Consider the following 21145-nt stretch of genomic DNA (forward strand, 5'->3'; position numbering starts at 1 on the left):
ATTGTTATATCAAGTATACACTTAAGTTGATTCATAACGAGGAATGCATTCAAACCAAGTTAATAAGGAAGATCAAACTTAGTGATTAAGTCACAGAAGACTTGCTCCGAAGAGAGATTATATTCAGATGAATTTTGGTAAGTACAAAGAGATGAGTAAAGGAGAGATAGAAAAGATAACTTCAGAAATGTGTATTTAGATAGATTGCATAAGTTATCCATATTGAATACAAGAGAATGAGCTCTTATTTATAAAGACTCATGAAGAACACTAGATTACATTTCTATGAGTATCCATGCAAGGCATAGTGGACCATAGAGTGTATTACAATAAAAACAAGTAAGGTAATCTAGTTAAATTGACTGCTGTAGATCGACTCCGGGTGCGGTTGTGATTGCTGATGAATAATATGACTGCGGGTGCTGAACCGTTGCGGTAGTAGAAATGGTTGCGGTAGCTGAAGTTCAAGAGGGTCACTTTCATGATTCAATAATTTCCCCCTAAGTGACCTCTTTAACTTCGGTTCAGCTATCAAGTTTGAGGAACTTGATCAGAATCCACCAAAACTTCCTGACGTTTTCCAGCCATGTGATTCTTCTTGAGATCTCGAACTTGACTTCTGCGGTGGTGTGCTTCGATCTTTCAACTGCGGTTCGACAGATGTCAAGTTGTTTCCTGGTGAGGCGATGCATGGCAGTCATAGGAATGAAGTATTTGACATTGTCAGTCTTCCTTTTGAATATGACTCCAAGTTCAGGAAAGTTTGTTGCGCCTAAAGATCTTTCTTGAAAGCCTTCGGTAGGCATTGGCACAGGTTCAAGAGGTGGGAGGTCAAACTTCTTGAGGATGGTGGGGTAGATATCCGCATCTATCTTGGCAAAGTCGCAGACAGTTTCCTTCAGAAAAGTGTTGGCCTTTTCAAGCGCAATCTTCATTTTGGAGTGCTTTTCTGATTTGTTTTGAAACACCTTGGCAATGAGGAAGATTTCTTCCGGATTCATGCAAGGGAAGTCTGCCTGGGTGCGGACGTAGTCATGCTCCCTTCTCGTGATGGTGTACTGGATGTAGTCAGCCTTCATGAACTTCCGGACTTTGTAGTTCTTGACTGTGGATGGTCTATCGTTAGACCATATATTTTCAATGGAGGAGGCATGTTTAGCGTGAAAAAGACTAAGTCTCTCAAACTCCATTGGCAGTCTCTTGTGGTCAGGAAGGCTGCGGTCGAATTGCTCAAATACTGTGAAGTATTTGGCATTTGGTGAAATTGGTACATCCCAGTAACCGTCCGAGGGGGGTTCAGCGTAGGTAAGGTGAGGTCGGTAGTCTTCATCCAGCAACCTGCGATGAGGATTGATCTAAGAATTTATCAAGGATTCATCCATCATGGTATCAAAACCGCATTCTCTCCAGATAAGCTCTGCCAGTTTAGCTACCTTCCAGTCGTGTTTTCTTTGGGCAGTGGCAGGGGAGTCTGTTGAGCTTGGAGATGACATGTTCTCCGCAAGGTTTTTGAAGTGAGGAGGAGTCTCTGGCTTGTTGGGAGTGAACTCCTTTTGAGGTGAAGTGTGAGGAGAAGGAGTATGTTGAGATGGTTGCGGTGATGGAATTTTTTCTATGACGATGGGAGGGCTCTGATGCTGAGAGATGGATTGCTCAGAGTGATGGACTTCTTCTTCTTCTTCTTCTTGACTTCCCCCTCTTGAGGGATGCAACGGAGGAGCTTCCTCAAGCCATTGTTTAAGTCCATCAACCTTGGCATAGACTTCTTGGAATTGAGCTTTGAGGGCTTCTGCCAATTGTTGATTGTTGGGAATGGAGGAGCTGAAGAGAAGCTTGTGGATTTCTTTTGTGAGCTGGAGGATCTCGGGATCATGGAAGTTGGAGGACAGGGATTTCTACAGTCTGTTAATTGTGGCTTGAAGAACAGAGATAGTGGACTCATAAGCAATATGAGTCTCTTCTATCAACTTCTTAGACTGAGTGGCTTGATCCGCGATGGCCGCTTGGAGATCCGTTTTGATTGCGGTCACCTCAGTGATGAGGCGTTCCGCTGCAGCCATAAATTCCTTGTGGTCGGCCTTGCGGTTGTTGTCAAGGGACCGGATCCCCATCTCCACTTTGAGAGAAATTCTCTCTGCAGCCATGCATTCCCTTGTTTCCAGACGTTCAATACGTTCGATCAGGGACTCCGGTCCCAGGGTGTCTTCTTGTTGCGGTTGTGTTGGCTTGACCGCAGCTAGAATCTGATCAACTTTAGCTTGTAAGCTCATGAACTCCTTCCTGGTGACAACATTCTTCTTCTTTTTCTTCTTTTCTTTTGGCTTGGAAGTTGAATGTTGATAACCGATGGATTCCTCTTCCTCGTCAAACATCATGAGGTCATCATCAGAAGGGGTGGGCTTGTTGACTTCCTGTACGTCGTCATCATCAAGACCGAAGGTGGGAGCTGAACTGAGTTCGATTGCGGTTCCTTCGTCTTGTGATCCATGGACTGATGGAGTGGGAATTGGATTGAGAGTTGGAGTTACTTTGGAAGTACCTACAGTTGCACCTGTTGCTTGAGCTTTACTGATCGTTTCAGTCATTTCGTCCATCCAGTCTTTAACTTTGAGAATGGTGGCTACGGTATTGGCATTATTGATTGCGTCTGCCCAATACCGTGCCACGGACTGGATTTCTTGCTCCTTTTGCTGTTGCTGCTTGATCTGTTGTTCCTTACGGGCTTGGAATGCCCTTCTGAAGGCATCATATTTCTTTTTGTCTGAATCGGTTACAGGTGTGTACCGTAACCATGAGTCATTGGATTCATCGCCGTCAAATCCTTCGAAACGCACCCAAGTGTCCTTCGGGTCCACGGATCCTTGCACATTTGTGCTCACCGTGCCTAAACCACCTGCTGCAGATGTAAGCAGAGTAGGATTTCCTGAGCTTCCTCGGTCTCCTTGACCCGTGGTCAAGTGTGGCCTCGGCTCAGTTCTGGCATGGGCGGAAGAAGTGCCCTGCGGTTGGGAAGGTGTTTGTAGTGTTTGGGTGACGTTCGAAAGGATGGAGCGCAACTCCTCAGGTGAAAAGAAATGCAGTCGGGAAGCCTTGGAGACCTTAGGGCGTGCACCAGTGTCATCCCCTTGGGAGTGAACTGGGGGGGGAGTCTCCACGATGTGATAAAACAAACTCACTTTCTGAGCTTGAGTGGTATTCGATGGTGGTGTTGAATGGGTCTGCGGCCACCCCAAGGACTACTGGAGCCTTTTGAGCGGCTTCAGTATAGGTCCGGTCACACATTTGGCCAGGGGAATCACTTTTTCTTTTCTTAAGGATAGCAATTGGTTGCCTATCCTCATCAGAATTACTACTAGAAGAGATTGTGGGAGGTGTGATTTTACGTTTCTTGGTGGGTGCGGTTCGTTTACGAGCATCCTTCTTAGGGGTTTTTTGTTTCTTCTTGGTTGCCAATTGCTTTCTTCTTTGAGAAAGATTGGAGAGTGTAGTGGCAGAAGGGACTGCGGTACCTTCAGGGTTAACAATTGCGGATAGTTGTGGAAGAGGCGGGGTTGGAGGGTATGGGGCAATACCTTCCGTAGCCTCAATGTGGTCTGAGACATCAGCAGTCTCAAGACCAAGTGTTGTAAGAATATGGGTAGGGAGTTTGCGAATAGGTCCAAAAACAGATTGATCAGAAGAAGAATTGTACCTTTTGAGATCCTTAGTGACAAAGAAGTTGATGTCACTGCCCATATCAATTTAAGCATCCGCATGCAGGTCTGAGATGCAGAGTGACCAGAATCGTGCAAATGTGAGCTCGGTTGGGTTCTCCCTTGGGCTTTCTTTGGGAATGTATTGAAGGAAATCGTCCCATAGGATCTGCCCGTAGTTTACGTTGTGTCCGGTGAATATGCTCCACACCAATTCCAATAGCTTGATTCCCATGTTGTCTATGCCTCCGGTTCTGCCGGATAGACAGCGGATGACAAAATGACACACAAACTGCTATACCGCAGGCAGCTGATTTTTCTTGAATTCACCAATCCCTCGAATTGGTTTCTGATACCCCATTTGGTAGAGTGCAGAGGTAATGTCCGCCATTGAAGGAGAAAAGATCTTGATGGATGGATGAAGTAGAAGGTTTATAGTGGTGAGAAACTTTTCTTTGGACAATATGACCAAAGAATTGTTTATTAGGTTGAGATGAACTTCTTGGGGGTTTTCATTTGGGCGATAAGCTGAGAATGCACACTTGAAGAGGGTCGAGACTGTAACAACATCTGTAAATGCGTCGAAGGGACCAAAGAGTGGATGGTTCTTCAGAAATTTGATCATAAGCTTGGTTGGAGCATTGTATGAAGAATGATCTTCAAACACTGCTCGGAAATTGCTTGACGCGATTTTTGGAGAGTCAGAACCGGTGGGATTCGCTGAGCCTGAAGCCTTGGATTGCTTCTTTGATGCAACTGATTTCACCATTGTTGGAGTTTGAGAGAAAAAGTAGAAAACAGAGTTCTTGAAGTTTTTTTGAGAGAGGGAATGATCGATGTTCAGAAAGCGTAAAGTGAATTTGGGGAAGAAGATGGGTTTATAAAGGGTTGAAAGATTTTAACCTTAGATATAAGGTAAAGATAAGGTAAAAACGTCGTTTGGTATTTGGGGGGAATCTTTGAATTTGGGATTAAATCTCAGCCACAAATAATTAAAACGGTTTAAAAAGATTTGGGAGATTTACTAATAGAGGGCTGCATTTAATGAAAAGTCAGACACCTATCAATTTGTCAGGTAATCGTGGGGTGAGGGGAAAGGAAGTTGTAACGGATGGGACGTGCTGGGGAGAGGAAAAGACAGATTAAGGATGAGTTTATGGAAACACGTTCTTTTTGTCATCATCCCTAAAATAGGTCTGACTCAAGGTTTATTCAAAAAGAGAATGAGACAGTTTCTCAAGGGAATGTTTTTTTTTAATTAATGTTCTATTTAATGAAGGATCATTAAATAACACACAAAGGTTCAAGCGTTGATAAAACAGTTGAGAAATTATCACAATGATCGCGGATGGAAACTTCATTGCGGTTGGGAATGTCATCGCGGATGGAAATTTCATTGCGGTTGGGAACGTCATCGCGGATGGAAATTTCATTGTGGTTGGGAACGTCATCGCGGATGGACAAGGAAAAGACTGCAGTGAGGAACTGAGAAGAAACACTTGTACAAAGATTAGTAATAACAGAAAATAAAGACCCATGAGAGATAAGTATGATATATGGTTGCGGTACCTAGACTGCGGTACCAAAACTATCTATCACAAGTAACTCTCAGTTAGAACCGCAACGGAGACCAAGGATGGTCTGCGGTAGCTAAGAACTCAAAAAGAATTGCGGGTCTGGATTCATCATTCCTAACATTTGCAGGAAGGTGGTAAGCTTTGTGGAGTCGAGCGCTTTTGTGAACACATCAGCAATCTCTTCATGAGAAGGGACAAAGATGAGTTCAATGTTACCTTTCAAGATGTGGTCTTTGATGAAATGATACCGTAGTTCAATATGCTTAGTCTTGGAGTGCTGAATTGGATTGTGAGATATAGCAATAGCACTTTCAGAGTCACAATAGATCGGTATTCGCAACATTCTATACCCGTAGTCCATTAGTTGAGTTTTCATCCAAAGGACTTGAGAGCAACAGTTGGCTGCGGCCACATACTCAGCTTCTGCAGTAGAAAGAGAAACACAGCTTTGTTTCCTTAAAGACCACCTGACAAGTCTTCCACCCAAAAATTGACATCCTCCTAAAGTACTTTTGCGGTCTAATCTGCATCCAGCATGATCCGCATCTGTGAAAGCTTGCAGGCTGAAGTCATTGCCTGCGGGGTACCATAGACCAAGAGATTTGCTTCCTTTCAGATACCATAGTATCTGTTTGGCTGCGGCCATATGTGACACTTTTGGGTCCGCCTGATATCTTGCACATACACCAGTTGCAAAGACAATGTCTGGCCTGCTTGCGGTGAGGTACATCAAAGAACCAATGATACCTCGATAAGTCTTGTGATCCACAGATTCGCCTGCGGGATTAGCAGAGATCTTATAACCGAAGGCCATGGGGACCTTAGCAGAAGAACAGTTGTCCATAGAATATTTCTTTAAAAGTTCAGTGGTGTATTTCTCTTGATGAATGAATATCCCTTGCGGAATTTGTTTCACTTGAAGTCCTAGAAAGAAATTGATCTCTCTATTCATGCTCATTTTGAACTTGTTGGTCATGAGCTTAGCAAATTCATCCACCATACCTTGATCAGTCGAACCGAAGATGATATCATCCACATATATTTGTAAAAGCATAAGGTGGTCACCATTTGCTTTTCTAAATAACGTGGGGTCAATCACTCCTCTCTTGTACCCGGATGAGACGAGGAATTCAGAAAGAGTCTCATACCATGCTCTTGGGGCTTGCTTCAGACCGTAGACTGCTTTTTCAAGATTATATTAGTGGTCTGGGAATTCAACATTTTCAAAACCTGGAGGTTGCTGAAGATAAACCTCTTCTTTTAGTTCCCCATTGAGAAAGGCACTCTTAACGTCCATTTGGTGTACCTTGATGTTCTTGTGGGATGCGTATGCAAGGAAGATCCGGATAGCTTCCATGCATGCTACCGGAGCATACGTTTAATCATAGTCAATGCATTCAAGTTGACTATACCCCTTTGCAACTAGCCTTGCCTTGTTTCTGACTACCGCACCAGATTCATCCAGCTTGTTTTTGAACACCCATCTAGTGCCAACAATGGAGTGACCACGTGGCTTCGGAACGAGCTGCCAAACTTTGTTTCTTTGAAATTCTTCTAGCTCTTCTTGCATTGCAGCTACCCAGTCAGGTTCAAGCAATGCTTATTTGATCGTTTTGGGCTCTACCGAGGACATGAATGCTGTGTAGTGGCAGTGGTCAGATAGGTCCTGTGAAGATCGAGTTTGGATGCCTGCCGATGGGTTGCCGATGATTTGACCTGGTGGGTGGTCCTTCGTCCATACATGTAGACGGGGCTGCAGATGATCAGCAGCTGCGGTGGAGGGAATATCTTGAATATCAGAAGAATCTATGGCTGGGGATGGCAGTTCCCCCTGGATTTGAGAACATCCTGCTGAGTCATCTTCGTTTGTTGGAACGAGAGTGGAGTTTTCTTGAACAGTTGGGAGAGGTTCCCCCTGGATTGTTGATGGGAGTTCCTCTGGAACCTGAGAAGGTTCCCCCTGGACTGCGGATGGGAGAGTGATAATCCTTAGATCGGTTCTAGTGTCAATGTTTTCTATGATTTCATCATCCGAATCCGAAGATACGTTTGATGGTAATGCTTCTCTGCGGGTGGGACTTTGAACAGCATCAGGTACTGGAACCTCGACGGTTGGTGCTTGATCCGGAGTAGAGCTTTCCCCCTCAACCAGAGAGGTGAAAGTATTGAGAGATGCTACTTCAGATAGAGATGGACCAGAAATATCAGCATGTTGTTGTTGAGCTGCGGGTGACACAAGAACTTCGGATAGTTTCGCCGTTTCAACAGGATTGAAAATATCGTCATAATTGACTTCAACTAGATTCAAGGGACCTGAAGAGGCAGGAATATCGCTTTCCATGATTGTAGTGGTTTCATTGGATGGAGGGGCGTTGCGGATGTGGGAATCATCAAATTTCACATCGAAGCTTTCAATGATCAGCCTTGTACGCCTGATGAGCACTCGATAAGCAACCTTGTTAGTGGAATAACCAAGGAAAATGCCTTCATCAGACATCGGTGCAAACTTGTTAAGCTGATCTCTGTTGTTGATCACGAAACATCTACACCCAAAAATATAAAAGAAGCGAACATTTGGCTTGCGGTTGTTAAGGCCCTCATATGGTGTTTTATTGAGGCGTTTGCACACAATGCTTAGGTTTTGGACAAAGCATGCGGTTGCTACAGCTTCAGCCCAGAAGTAGAGAGGAAGATGGGCGAAGTTAAGCATGGATCTGGCTGCTTCTACTAGTGTGCGGTTCCTTCTTTCAACTACTCCATTTTGTTGCGGTGTATATGGGGCTGAGAAGTTGTGAGTGATGCCTTTTGACCCCAAGAAACTGTTGAGAAGATGATTAGTGAACTCGGTGCCATTATCACTGCAGATGCGTCTAACTGGAAGCTTCATCTGAAGTTCGATTTCTTTGATGAAGTTGATGAAAATCTGCGGTGTCTCTGATTTGAGTCTGAGGAAGAAGACCCATGTGAAGCGTGTATAGTCATCAACAATAACCAGTATGTACTTCTTGTGGTGGAGACTGGCTACGGTTGATGGACCGCAGAGATCAATGTGCAATAGCTCCAGTGGTTCAGAAATAGAAGAGTCCATTATCAGAGGGTGACTTGCTTTGGATTGTTTACCACATTCACAAGCCGGACAGAGAGTATCGTTGCTGAATTTAAGAATAGGGAGACCGCGGACTAGTTCTCCAGTGACTAGATTGTTGATGTACCTGAAGTTGAGATGAACTAGCTTGCGGTGCCATAGCCAGCTGACTTCAGATACAGCTTCGGATAGGAAACACAACTGTGGTCTACCAATGATCAGAGAGACATCCAAAGGGTACATGGTACCTTCGGATCGGGATTTAATTAGGCATGTGTTCCTGTCACTTGTCATTACATAGCAAAATTGATCATCAAATTCAACACGATGTCCTGCTTTACATAGTTAGCCAACATTGATGAGATTGTGTTTGAGGCTTTCTACATAAGCAACCTTCTGAATGGAAAAGTTACCCGTAGTGAGAACACCGTAACCGCGGATGACACCATTCACATTGTTGCCGAATGTGACATTTCCACCATTGCATATTTGCCTGAAATCCCGAAGGTACTCTAACCTTCCGGTCATGTGCAAGGAGCAGGCATTGTCAATTAACCACTCATCTTCTTGTTCCTCCTTGCACAAAGCCTGAGAATTACACGGTTAGTGTAGGCATCCAAACTAGTTTGGAGCCTGGGACTACTGATGTGTTTCTAATTGATGCATGGACTGAGGTTGCAGGGACAGGTCTCTTGTCAACTTTTGATCCTAGTCCTGGGTGTTTGAGCAGATTTGGAGTGTTGTGAGTTTTTGAAAAAGTATGAGGTTTCTGACTCCGACTGGATTTGACATAAGATAAATCCTTCTGACAACTACACTGACATTTACAAAAGGAAGTTTTGTTTTTTGATCTGACACTATGTTTGGTCAGCGGTTTAAAGGATGAATTGGACTTGTTACCGGTCCGAGGTGGGTAACTCTTGACATGAGTGTTGTTGGGTTTTGAAAAAGTTTGTTTTTGAAAAGATTTGGCAAGTGTAGATCTCTGAGTTCTTTTTGGTGGAGTTGGTAGAATACCTTTCCATCTTTTGAAATTCTGATGTGACTTTAAAAGTGTTGGAATGGGTAAAATACCCTTCCATTTTGGGTCGTCCAAGGAATATACTTGAAAACCATTGTTTTGAAAAGACTTCACACTCTTTGATTTTTGTTAGAGAAACTAGGAATGACTGATGAAACTTGACATTCCTTATTGTTTGTTTTCTTGGTAGGAGAGTTTCTTGACATGTAGTGTGAGAAAACAAATTTTTCTGGACTCTTGGACTTTAGAATTCTGACATGCTTCTTAATTTTTGAAAAAATTTGTCTGTTTGTGCCTTGAGATCTAATTTCTTCTTTGAAGGCCTTTTTGGCCAAGGATTTTGGTGAACCGCGGTCATTGTTGTTCAACTGCGGTTTCTTGGAATTCTTAGAATGATTGTGAAAATGTGGGCTTGAGTCATCTGCACTTGAAGATTCTGGGATCTGAGAGCATTGTCCCACTTCAAAGTTCTCTATAGGTAATTCATGATGAATTGCCTGAAGAGTCACAGTTCCTTTTGCTGAGGACTGCGGTAGTGACGTTTTAACTACTGTAGAGTATATCTGAGCTGAGACTGCAGTGGGACTTTTGTGGAACTTTTGGATACAGTGTGATTCATTGCGGTCTGAGGACAGCGATGGAAAGTCTTTTGAGACTTCGGGACCTTCAATGACAATTTATTCATCAACTATTAATGAAGTTTGAGAATTTGGGTAGATGGTGCCACAGAAAGGGATTAGATCACATGTGTGACCCGAAACTTCAGGCACAATTTCCTCAATGACACAATTACACTCTGAGCTAAATCTCTCTAGTTCAAAGCTATCTCTAATTGGGTTTCACTTAACATTCTTGCATCCTTTTCTAACTCTAGGTCCTTCTCTAACATAGCCATCTTAAGTCTTTTGTTATCCAGTCGTCCTCTTACGTGGAACATCTCTTGGGACGCAATGTTCTTCTCATCTAAGGCTTTGTTATAATTTGTAAGGACGGCAACACACGTGTCATTTAGATCATTTATGTAGCGTTGACAGTCATGCATGCTATAATTTAGAGTTTGGATCATGAGCTTTACCTGTTCGACGATGCTTAGAGTTCCATCCTTTGCCATGTAGCAGTAGTTCTTGTTCAGCATTGTAGACCCATCATCATCCGCAGTGGCCAGCATGCAAATTTTCCCTTTTCCTTTGACATTGCTGATGGCTTCATCTTCGTCTCCGGTTGACCAAACTTGATGGTCTCTTTTGACATGGGCCACGTATGCCCTTGTTTTTTCCTTATCTTCCAACTCTTGAGCCATTCTAAGGTAGAATGCTCTGTCTTTCACTACATTGGCCTTACAATCTCTTGCAAATTGATTCTCTTTGTTGCATTTGTGACAAATTACAACATCAGACTTGTCTTCTGAAGGAGTACCGGAGTCAGTGGTTTGAGGAGACTGCGGTACCTCTTTTGGTTGATTATTTTGAGATTACGGTGGTAGATGAGAACTTTTGGGATATCGAGAATGGTTATTCTGGGAACCGAAGTTACGGTTGAATGGAGGTTTGTTGAACTGTTGATTCTTGCGGAGGGAAGGAGGTGGTAGACGGTTAAACTGTTGGCTAACCAGAGCAATAGCCTTCTGAAATTCTTCTTCATCATCATACTCTGAATCAGCTTCGTATGACTGCGGTGAAGTGTCATACATGGAAGAGTGAGGTGAGTGCGGTGGAGCTTGTGCTATGAGAGCAAGTGGTCCTCCGAAGTCAGTACAGTCTTTGAGTACGGTGGATTCTTGTGCTTGCAGCTCTCCATAGAGCTTGTAGAGTGACAAAGAGTGAATCTTTATGTCGCCTTGGACTATCATCTTAGCCGTAGTCCAATGTCTTCCCAAACCATTAAGAAACTAAAGGTTTGTTTCATGGTTACTGCGGATGGTGCCCGCATTGGATAACTTGGTGACTATCAGATTAAACCTTTTGAAGGAGTCTTCTAAACTTTCTCCAGTATGAGCTTTGAAGTTGTTGAACTCATTGAGTGCGGTAGTGAGCTTCTTGTCTTGTGCTTGTTCTGAGCCTTCGTATAAATTCTTGAGAACTTCCCAGATCTCTTTTGTTGAATTGCAATTTATGATAATATCGAAGTTGTTAGGAGCAACTCCACAGGAGATTTCATAAAAAGCAACAACATCATTTTCCATTTTATCGAGATCATCCTTGGTGGGACGGCTCATTACTGGTTGACCTCCTCCTAATCTGGTTGTAGCGCCGTCGGTTTGAACAGGTGTAAGGACTGGGACATGTAGTCCTTCTTCTACGGATCGCCATACATCTCTACCAAGTCTTCTCAAGTACCTTTCCATTCTTTGTGACCAGTGATGATATTCATTTGCTACCAGTATTGGGGCTCGGTTAGAACCACCAACACTGTTGGAAACATTCAGAGATAACGATTGTGCCATTTGAAGATTTTTTTTAAAGAAATGAGCTTTAGTGGTATAGAAGGCCCTTTGAAAAATCAGAGTTCTGTTTTCAAAAAGCAACCACTATGGCTCTGCTACCAATTGCTGAGAGAAAAACTTTGAGACACACTTGAACAAACATTAGAACAACTAGTAATGCGGAATATTTAATCTCGAAGGATCTAAAAGATTAACAATAATATTAATAAGTTATAGTTAGATAGTTAGAGAGTTAGTTGTGGAAAAGTAAAGAAATAGAAATGACAACAATTGTTATATCAAGTATACACTTAAGTTGATTCATAACGAGGAATGCATTCAAACCAAGTTAATAAGGAAGATCAAACTTAGTGATTAAGTCACAGAAGACTTGCTCCGAAGAGAGATTATATTCAGATGAATTCTGGTAAGTACAAAGAGATGAGTAAAGGAGAGATAGAAAAGATAACTTCAGAAATGTGTATCCAGATAGAATGCATAAGTTATACGTATTGAATACAAGAGAATGAGCTCTTATTTATAGAGACTCATGAAGAACACTAGATTACATTTCTATGAGTAGCCATGCAAGGCATACTGTACCATAGAGTGTATTACAATAAAAACATGTAAAGTAATCTAGCTAAATTGACAGCTGTAGATTGACTCCGGGTGCGGTTGTGATTGCTGATGAATAATATGACCGCGGGTGCTGAACCGTTGCGGTAGTAGAAATGGTTGCGGTAGCTGAAGTTTAAGAGGGTCACTTTCATGATTCAACAAGAAGTTCCACGAATGAATTCACGAGACTTAACGATTCCTAAATGACATATAATGGCATATATTGACATAAATATAGTGTTTAGAAGCAACCAAATGCAAGGAAACACCTTACGGGACTAGGAAACACTTGAACCAAGTGTTAGAATCACATGTGATTCATCAACGGGATGTTTAAGGCCATCATTAGGTGTTTACGGCCATTGGTTTACGACCATGGAGTTTACAGCCGTAAACTCATGGTAAAAGGTGCACAAGAGGGTGTTTGAATGATAGGGAAGCGTGTGGGACTATTGCTCTACAAGAGGATGAGCGAAACTAATCTTTTAGGAGGTGTTGAGGTGTTTACGGCCACACCTTAAAGTGTATGGCCGTAAACTCACCAAATGGTCTTATTTTGGGTCTTAAAGCATTGAGGAAGGGTTCTAGGTTCATGTCCAAGCCTTAGGAAGTGTTTAAGGTCCAAATGCACTACAAACTAGGGTTTACGGCCAAGGAAGATGCTCTTGGCCGTAAACACCTCATGTTCTTGGGAAAAGCTTGAGTTCAATGTACTAAGCATGAGTCTTAACTAGATAACATCTATTAGGGTAAAGAATAATCACCTTTGGGAGGCTTTATGGAATTCACGACCACCAAGAACAAGTGTGTGTTCTTGGTGAAAGATGAAGATCTAGACTCAAAGATGAAATCCATGGATGAAATCAATGGTGATTCATGGATAAGAGAAGTATAAACATAAAGATGGAAGGAATCACTTACGTTTTAAAGATCTAGGATGAAGAAGTCGATGATACTTTAGAGAGTTTTCGAGTTCCAAGCCTTGGAAATGGAAAAAGTGAAGAAAATGGCTATGTGTTACTTATATAGGGGTGAGTTTACGGCCACCTTGAGTTTACGGCCATAAACTCTTGGTGTCTTGGCCGTAAACTCCTCTTGAATGAGTTTATGGCTTTAGCAGATACTTCCTAACACTCCTTCCTTGAATGTATTGGGCTCAGAACACTCAAACAGACTCTAAATAGTGCTAAATGATAGCAGGAGTGAGTCTGACTTAAGGTTGATTGGCTTGACTTATAAGGCAAAAAATTTCGGGTTGTCACATCTTCCCCCTAACCATTATATTCACATCACTTTCCCTCCCTATCGGCTTCATAGTAGTCTTCTTGTGAATAGCAGAAGCGATCTCCTGATCCATCTTCGCGACCTCCTGAATAGAACAAACAAGCATACGCTTGATGTGATCGATGATGGGCTGATACTCCTATGCATTGGTCAGTAAAATATCATTAAGGAGTATCCAGTCGTGAGGGTTCAAGTTCGGCAGCTCAGCCAAGGAAATCATATGGACCGAGCTATTAGAGCCTCGAGTCACTTTGAATTTAATGTTGATGAATTTCCCTGCCGAAGTGGGCTTCAACACCTTGACCGTTGTGATTTTTTGAGTGCTCCAGGTCAGGTATTATGGTTGAGCAAACTCGATATAATACTCGAGCAAATCCCGATCTACCTTCGGGTCTGGAGAAGGAATGCCAGCCGTCGACTCAAAACAGTGGAAGATAAACGCCTTTCGGGTGATTGGCATATCAAACTGTAAGTCCTTCGAGTTCTCAAGGCCAAACGAGAAAATTGGTTCAAGCCAATGATTGCTCGGTGCATCAATAACTTCCCTGCGAAGCGATTCCATTGTCCATTCAGGAAACATGGACTTCTTCTTCTCTAGAAGCTCGTTCGCTTTCAACTCTTTCTCAAGAAGTTCCCTCTCTTTTTTAAGTCTATCCCGAATTTCTTGTTCAGTGGGCTTGAATTTCAAACTTTCCTTTTTCAAATCATTCTCTCATGTATCATCATCATCATCATTTTAATCCACATCATCATCTCCAATCTTCTTCTTTTTCTTGTCCTTCATACTGCCCGAAGCTTCATTAACCTTCGGCTCATTAGTGACGTTCGGTTTGGGAGGTGGATGAGATTGACCTTTGCCCTGAGTGGCTTTATCTGCCCCTTGTTTCGGATGGACACCAGTGGCCGAAACACCTTCAATATGACTCAACACATCCAATGCAGGTCTTAGCTTTTCATCCAAGTGGCGTCGGATGGAGATGGTCAGAATGGAGTCGTGACCTTCTAGTAGATGTAAGAGAATGGAGTGCACATCCCCAACTGAGCTTTTAATCACCTCTCGCTCAGATTTTAAATCTTCAACCTCTTTGGTGTCATTCTTAAGCTTGAGATTCTGAATCTTAAGTTGTGAGGTTCGCTTATCCAGTTCATCCATCACCTTGTTTTCCACAGCAAGCTCGGCTTCAAGTTAAGTCAGAGGAGCATCAACTGAAGTGTGAAGCTCGTTGTTAGCAGCCTCAATTGCTTTACGAGCTGCTTCAAAAAATTTCTTCTCTGCCTCCAGTGAACGCGTAAGATTATCAACGGAGGCGTTCACTGTTTGAGCATTTTTCTGAGCTGTCACTTGTAGAGAATCCAGAAAGAGTTGGGCCTCTGAAACTAGTTTTTCGACTTTTGTGGTCGCTTCCTTGCAATCTTTGGTGGAAGCTTCAACGGAAAGAGAAACTTTCTGGCATGTGGAGGTGGAGGCTTTAATGGGTTTGGCAGCTTTGGAGATGGAGGCCTCATGATCTTTGACAACAGAGGAGAACAGAGCTTGGAGAGCAACCTCTGAATAGGCACCAGTAGAAGATGACGAAAGCAATTGATCAAGCTTTTCTGTTACAGCCTTGAGATGATTTTTGGTAATCGGGGCGTCATCATCTTCATCGCTCTGTATGCGATAAGAACTTAAATATGTTGAATCAAATTCCATGTGCTCACCGCCAAGAACAGGTTCAGGTGATGCAGGTGGGGTTAAAGGAGTTGAGGTAACAGGTGGAGTAGAACCGACAGTGGATGTCCCTGTATCAGATATGTTGACATGAACTATAGGTTCGGGTGTAGTAGTGGTTGTGGTAGTAGTAACTGTAGAGAACAGAGGGGTTGGAATGGGGATGGATGAAGCGGTTGTAGATTTGATAGGTGGAGGACAAGGAGCGATAGTAATATGAACCGAAACTGGAACAGAACGTGGAGGCGAGGTTCGGTTGCTATCGTTAGTGGGTGAGGGAGGAGGCAAATTACCTCTAGATGGACTATCGGTTTCAGTAGCTTCGCCATCAGTGGTCTGAGGATCTGGCTGGTCATCGGATGGAACATACTCAGGATCACTGGTAGAATGGGAAGGACACTTCGGTCGTCGAGCTTGCTTTTTGACCTTTCGTTTCTTTGAAGCAGTAGGCACAGCTTGCTCTGCCTTGCGTTTCTTAGGAGTTGAAACCTTGGAGGATTGACCCTCTTTGTCGCCTTTGGGATCTGCCTTCTTCCCTCGTTTTGTTGGCTTGTCCGCAGCATCCAATGAACCCTGTATCTCGGGAGTGAGTTGGCGTGGACCTGAAGGGGTCAACTTCCTGTAATCAGCCATGATTTTACTTTCGTTGGAGACACATCGGTACATCGATTCTGGAATGGAACCGATAAATAGGAACTTCGTTGGATCATTCACAATAATTTTGATTGTATGAAAGGCCGCAATTGAAGACCGCAGAGCACCTTCCATTACCGGAATTTGTAAAGACTGAATAGCTCTGTTAGTGATCAAATTCCAGAAACGGCCGCAGGAGATCTCTGAATGTTTCATTGAGGAGTTGAGAGTCTGCACCAATTAGGCCCAAAGAACTGTTCCATAATCCAGATTAATCCCATTATAGAGACCATAGAGAATGGTTAGGAACCCTTTGCTTGCCCCATCCGACCCTGCCACACGTTCTGCCAAACCCTTATAGAGAAGGGTAAGCAAACCATTCCACTGAGGTGGCAAACAAGCCTTCTTGAACTTCTTTACCGTTGTTAGAATGTATGTGTAACCCATATCGTAGAGCATTTGAATTAACTGGGTCGTAGTGATGAAGTCCGGTGAGATGACAGAGGCATCAGCTGCAAGCCCTAGCAGCGAACAAAATCTTGCCTTTGAAACGGATGTCTTGTGATTGAAGATATCGAAGAAGATCCGTTCCTTGCGCTTGTCGTCTGAAGCACTAAAATACACCTGGGATAAAAGAGACATCGGAATGGATTCCACCTGACTGAGTGCAATCACCAATGGAGAATACTTGAGGCACTCGACAACATGGAGCATATAGGAATCATAGAGAAAAGGATCCAGTTGAATGATGAGGTTCTGATTGAGTTTGATCATGAGCAATGATGAAGACACAGTTTGATCTTGGACAGAGGATGATTCCGCCATTGTTGCAGTGAGAAAGAAGAAGATGAACAGTGTATAATCGCCGATGAGTTCTTGAGAGAGAGAGAGAGAGAGAGAGAGAAGAGTTGGTAAAGGAGTCCAAGAGGTTCGAGAAAATCATTTATACCATCTCTAGGAGAGAGAAAAATCCGGTTGTGATCATGACTGGATCTCTGAAACATCGCCTGAAAAAGCGCGATATGACAGCTTGGTATCCCTAAAAATGCGTCAGCATGCGTGGGTGTAGAAACCGTTTCAAATTCATGCGCCTTCTCGATCTTATCTCTTATTCAAATTTCGAACCGTTTCAACTTCATGCTGGCTCATCCTCATTTGATTTTTATTATTATTAAAATAAATCAGCGTCACATTCTTTCGCGTTGTGGAAATCAACTGTCGCTTCTCCATAATTAAGGAGATCACCATATCTTGTAGAACTGAAAGCACAAATCTGAAAATTGCTATTAGAATGATGAATCATAAAGACTTTCGTGCAAGAGTGTGCCAATGATAAAGAAATAAAGCAAAATATTTATGGGATTTAGTGATGTCTTTTGAGACATGAAACTGATGATCCCGGACACGAATCTCTTCCTTCAAAGTCAAGAGAGACTGAGAAGTGTCTGTGTGGTTTCCCGTGAAATACGATGAAATGTTTGTAAAGAAACATTGAAAGGCATCTTTTCAATTATAGGCTTTATAAGGTGGCTTACCTTCAACTGAACGTTGATACTTGAAATAAGACCGAAAGTCGGGTGAAGTACTTGTGAAACCGATGTGGTTTGTTGAACAAGTAGGTTTGAAAATATAATCAGTAACTGGAAAATAGTAAGAAATCTCAAAACAAAAATAAACTGGATCTTATAGGAAGAAACGTCCTGGTGTTAGACAGTTTCATAAAGATCACGCAGAAAGAAAAAAGAGATTTCGTGAGGTAACAAGTAATAGCTTGAACATTAGAGCGTTCACCGTCAATGCGTTCAAGGTGTTGGATTTTGGGATTCACTTAGCAAGTGGTAAACGAAACTAAGATCATCAACACAGAGATTGTGTAACCATAAACCTCAGTGGTAATTGCTGAGAGTCTCAAGGGTTACTTTTATGAAGCGAAACTGAAATGGAGATATGTGAGGTGGTTAAGGAACCGAAAGTACCTCTGCTATATTAGAAGGACAATGCAAAAAACTCTTAACACATTATGAGAAGAGTTAGGTAGCTCGTGACTTGAGTGATTTAAGCAGCCTGATTTGGAAGAAACGATTGGTGTTTATCGAATCATTAAGGCTTCATCCACAGTCATGGAGGCTTTGGTCTACATACATCAGCATGCTTCTAGGGACACTTAACTAGTACAAAGAGAAGAAAATTATACCTGCCCCATCATCAATGTGTTTCGCATCTGTGAACTTGATATTAGATAATTGATGTTTAGAAGAGAAACATTAGATAAAAACAAAAAGAAACATAGAAATATTTTTGAATTTATGGTTTTTCTGAAAAATATTAAAAACAGAAAAGAAAATATTTTTGAATTTTAGGATTTTTTGAAAAATAATAAAAACAGAAAAGAAAATATTTTTGGATTTTTGGATTTTCGGAAAAATAATAAAAACAGAAAATTAAATGTTTTTGGATTTTTGGATTTTCTGAAAAATAATAAAAACAGAAAAATAAATGTAAACATTCGAAAGAGAAAGAAAGCTTTACAAGATTATACAACCAAAACCATTTCTTAGAAAAGATGAAGCGAAATAGACCGAGCGTTCGGTTCATTTCGGTTCCCAAAAATTTAAGAGCCGAAATAGACCGAGCGTTCGGTTCATTTTGGTTCCCAAAAATTTAAGAGCCGAAATAGACCGAGCATTCGGTTCATTTCGGTTCCCAAAAATTTAAGAGCCGAAATAGACCGAGCGTTCTGTTCATTTCGGTTCCCAAAAATTTAAGAACCAAAATAGACCGAGCGTTCGGTTCATTTCGGTTCCTGAAAATTCAGGACCCGAAATAGACCGAGCAAGTGCTCTATTTCGCTTATTTGTTTTTAGTGATTAGAAGGAGGTTTCGGTGCTGACTCAGCTTCCATTATTCCCAATCCTTGGAGTATCTTATTAAAGCTTGCTTCTGGTAAGGCCTTGGTGAAGATGTCAGCCAGTTGATCTGAGGACCGAACGAAGTGAATTTCAACATTTCCATCTTTAACGTGGTCCTTGATGAAGTGATATCTCAGTGCGATATGCTTTGTCTTGGAGTGTTGCACTGGATTGTGACATATTCGTATTGCACTTTCAGAGTCACAGTATAGAGGGATTTTCTTCATGCTCACGCCATAATCTCTAAGTTGGCTTTGTATCCATATGACCTGTGATGTGCAGGATGTTGCAGCGATATACTCAGCTTCGGCTGTGGAGAGAGATACGTACGTCTGTTTCTTTGACTGCCAGCTGACAAGTTTGCCATCTAGGAACTAGCATCCACCTGTTGTGCTCTTTCGGTCCAATCCACATCCACCAAGATCAGCGTCTGAGAAAGCTTGAATAAAGAAGCCAGATTTTGCAGGATACTAAAGACCGAGAGACGAGGTTCGCTTTAAATACCGGAAGATATTTTTCACTGCAATCATATGAGGTTCTCTTGGATTAGCTTGAAACCTGGCGCAATAACAGACAGAAAACATTATGTCTGGCCTACTAGCCGTTAGATACATTAGAGACCCTATCATTTGACGATAAAGAGTCATATCAACAGCAGGTTTCTCTAGAGATGGAGTCAGCTTCGTGCCAAATGCCATTGGAACCTTTACTTTGGAATCACCCGTCATGCCGAACTTCGTTAATAGAGTCTTCGTATATGCTTCCTGATTAATGAAAATGCCCTCTGGACCCTGTCTTATATTTAATCCAAGGAAAAGGTTAATCGGACCCATTGCGCTCATTTCAAATTTAGTCTCCATCAACTTCCTAAATTCAGTTGTTAAGCTAGGATTCGTGGAGCCGAAGATTATGTCATCGACATAAATCTGAACTATCATTAAGTGTTCGCCTTCTTTCTTGCGAAAGAAGGTTGGGTCAACCGACCGTTGCTTGAATTTTGACATTTTGAGAAAACAAGTAAGAGTTTCATACCAGGCTCTCGGGGCTTGCTTCAATCCATAGACTGCTTTATCCAGAATGTAGCAGTGATCAGGATACTTCTCGTTCACAAATCCGGGTGGTTGCTCAACATATACTGTTTCTTCTAGTTCTCCATTTAAGAAAGTGCATTTTACGTCCATTTGGAAAACTTCGAAGTTTTTGTGTGCAGCATATGCCAAAAAGATTCTTACAGATTCCAACCTTGCTACTAGAGCGAAGGTCTCTTCATAGTCTATCCTTTCTTGGCAATATCCTTTCACCACCATTCTTGCTTTGTTGCGTATAATATTTTCCCTCTTTATCCAATTTGTTTCTAAATACCCACTTTAAGCCAACTACAGATGCATCCTTTGGTGTGGGAATCAGTCTCCAAACACGATTACGTTCAAACTCATGGAGTTCGTCTTGCATAGCTTGCACCCAATCAGAGTGATCAAGAGCAGCATTTACCGTCTTCGATTCTACTTTAGACACAAATGAATTAAACATGCAGAATTCTACTTGAGAGAATAAAGCAGTTTGTTTCGCTTTCATTTGTGAGTGTGTGAGAACACCCTCAGATGATTCACCTATTATTTGTGTTTGAGGATGATCCTTTGTCCATTTTAAAAGAGGAGGGTAATTGGGATCATAGGCAGGATCCAGCTCAGCATTGACTTCTTCTTCCATTTCTGACGTATCGCCTTCATCATTTGCATTTTCATTCTCATTCTCCCTCTCAAATGGCGAACCGAAACCTATGTCAGATTTAGTGCTCTCCCTCTCAGATGGATCTTCGTGGGTTGGGGCCTTTGAAGGATTCTCCCCCTGGAAAGGCATGCCGTGTGGTTTTGGAGTAAACGAACCCTCCCCCCTGGATTGTTGAGCTTTCTTTTGGAGGGACATAAGTAATTGGATGTTTACTTGCTACAGTGGGTTCGCTTTGTGTCTGCTTCTCGGTTGGTTGATGAGTTTCGCCTTCCATGTCTTTAGCAGCTTCATCGATGATTTTCTTCAAGTTATCGATTTTGTTATCTCCTGCTTTCTCTTCTGAGTTGGTCGCCTTTTCTGGTTCATCGAAGAGTAGCATGTATTCATCAAATAGATTGGCAATAGGAACCGAGACCTGACCTGATTTTGGAAAGATTTCCTCCGTTGGACTTTCCGTTG

This window comes from Lactuca virosa, chromosome 8 (genome assembly GCF_052849685.1).
Source record: "Lactuca virosa cultivar CGN04683 chromosome 8, Lactuca_virosa_CGN04683_v6, whole genome shotgun sequence".
Classification (NCBI taxonomy): Eukaryota; Viridiplantae; Streptophyta; class Magnoliopsida; order Asterales; family Asteraceae; genus Lactuca; species Lactuca virosa.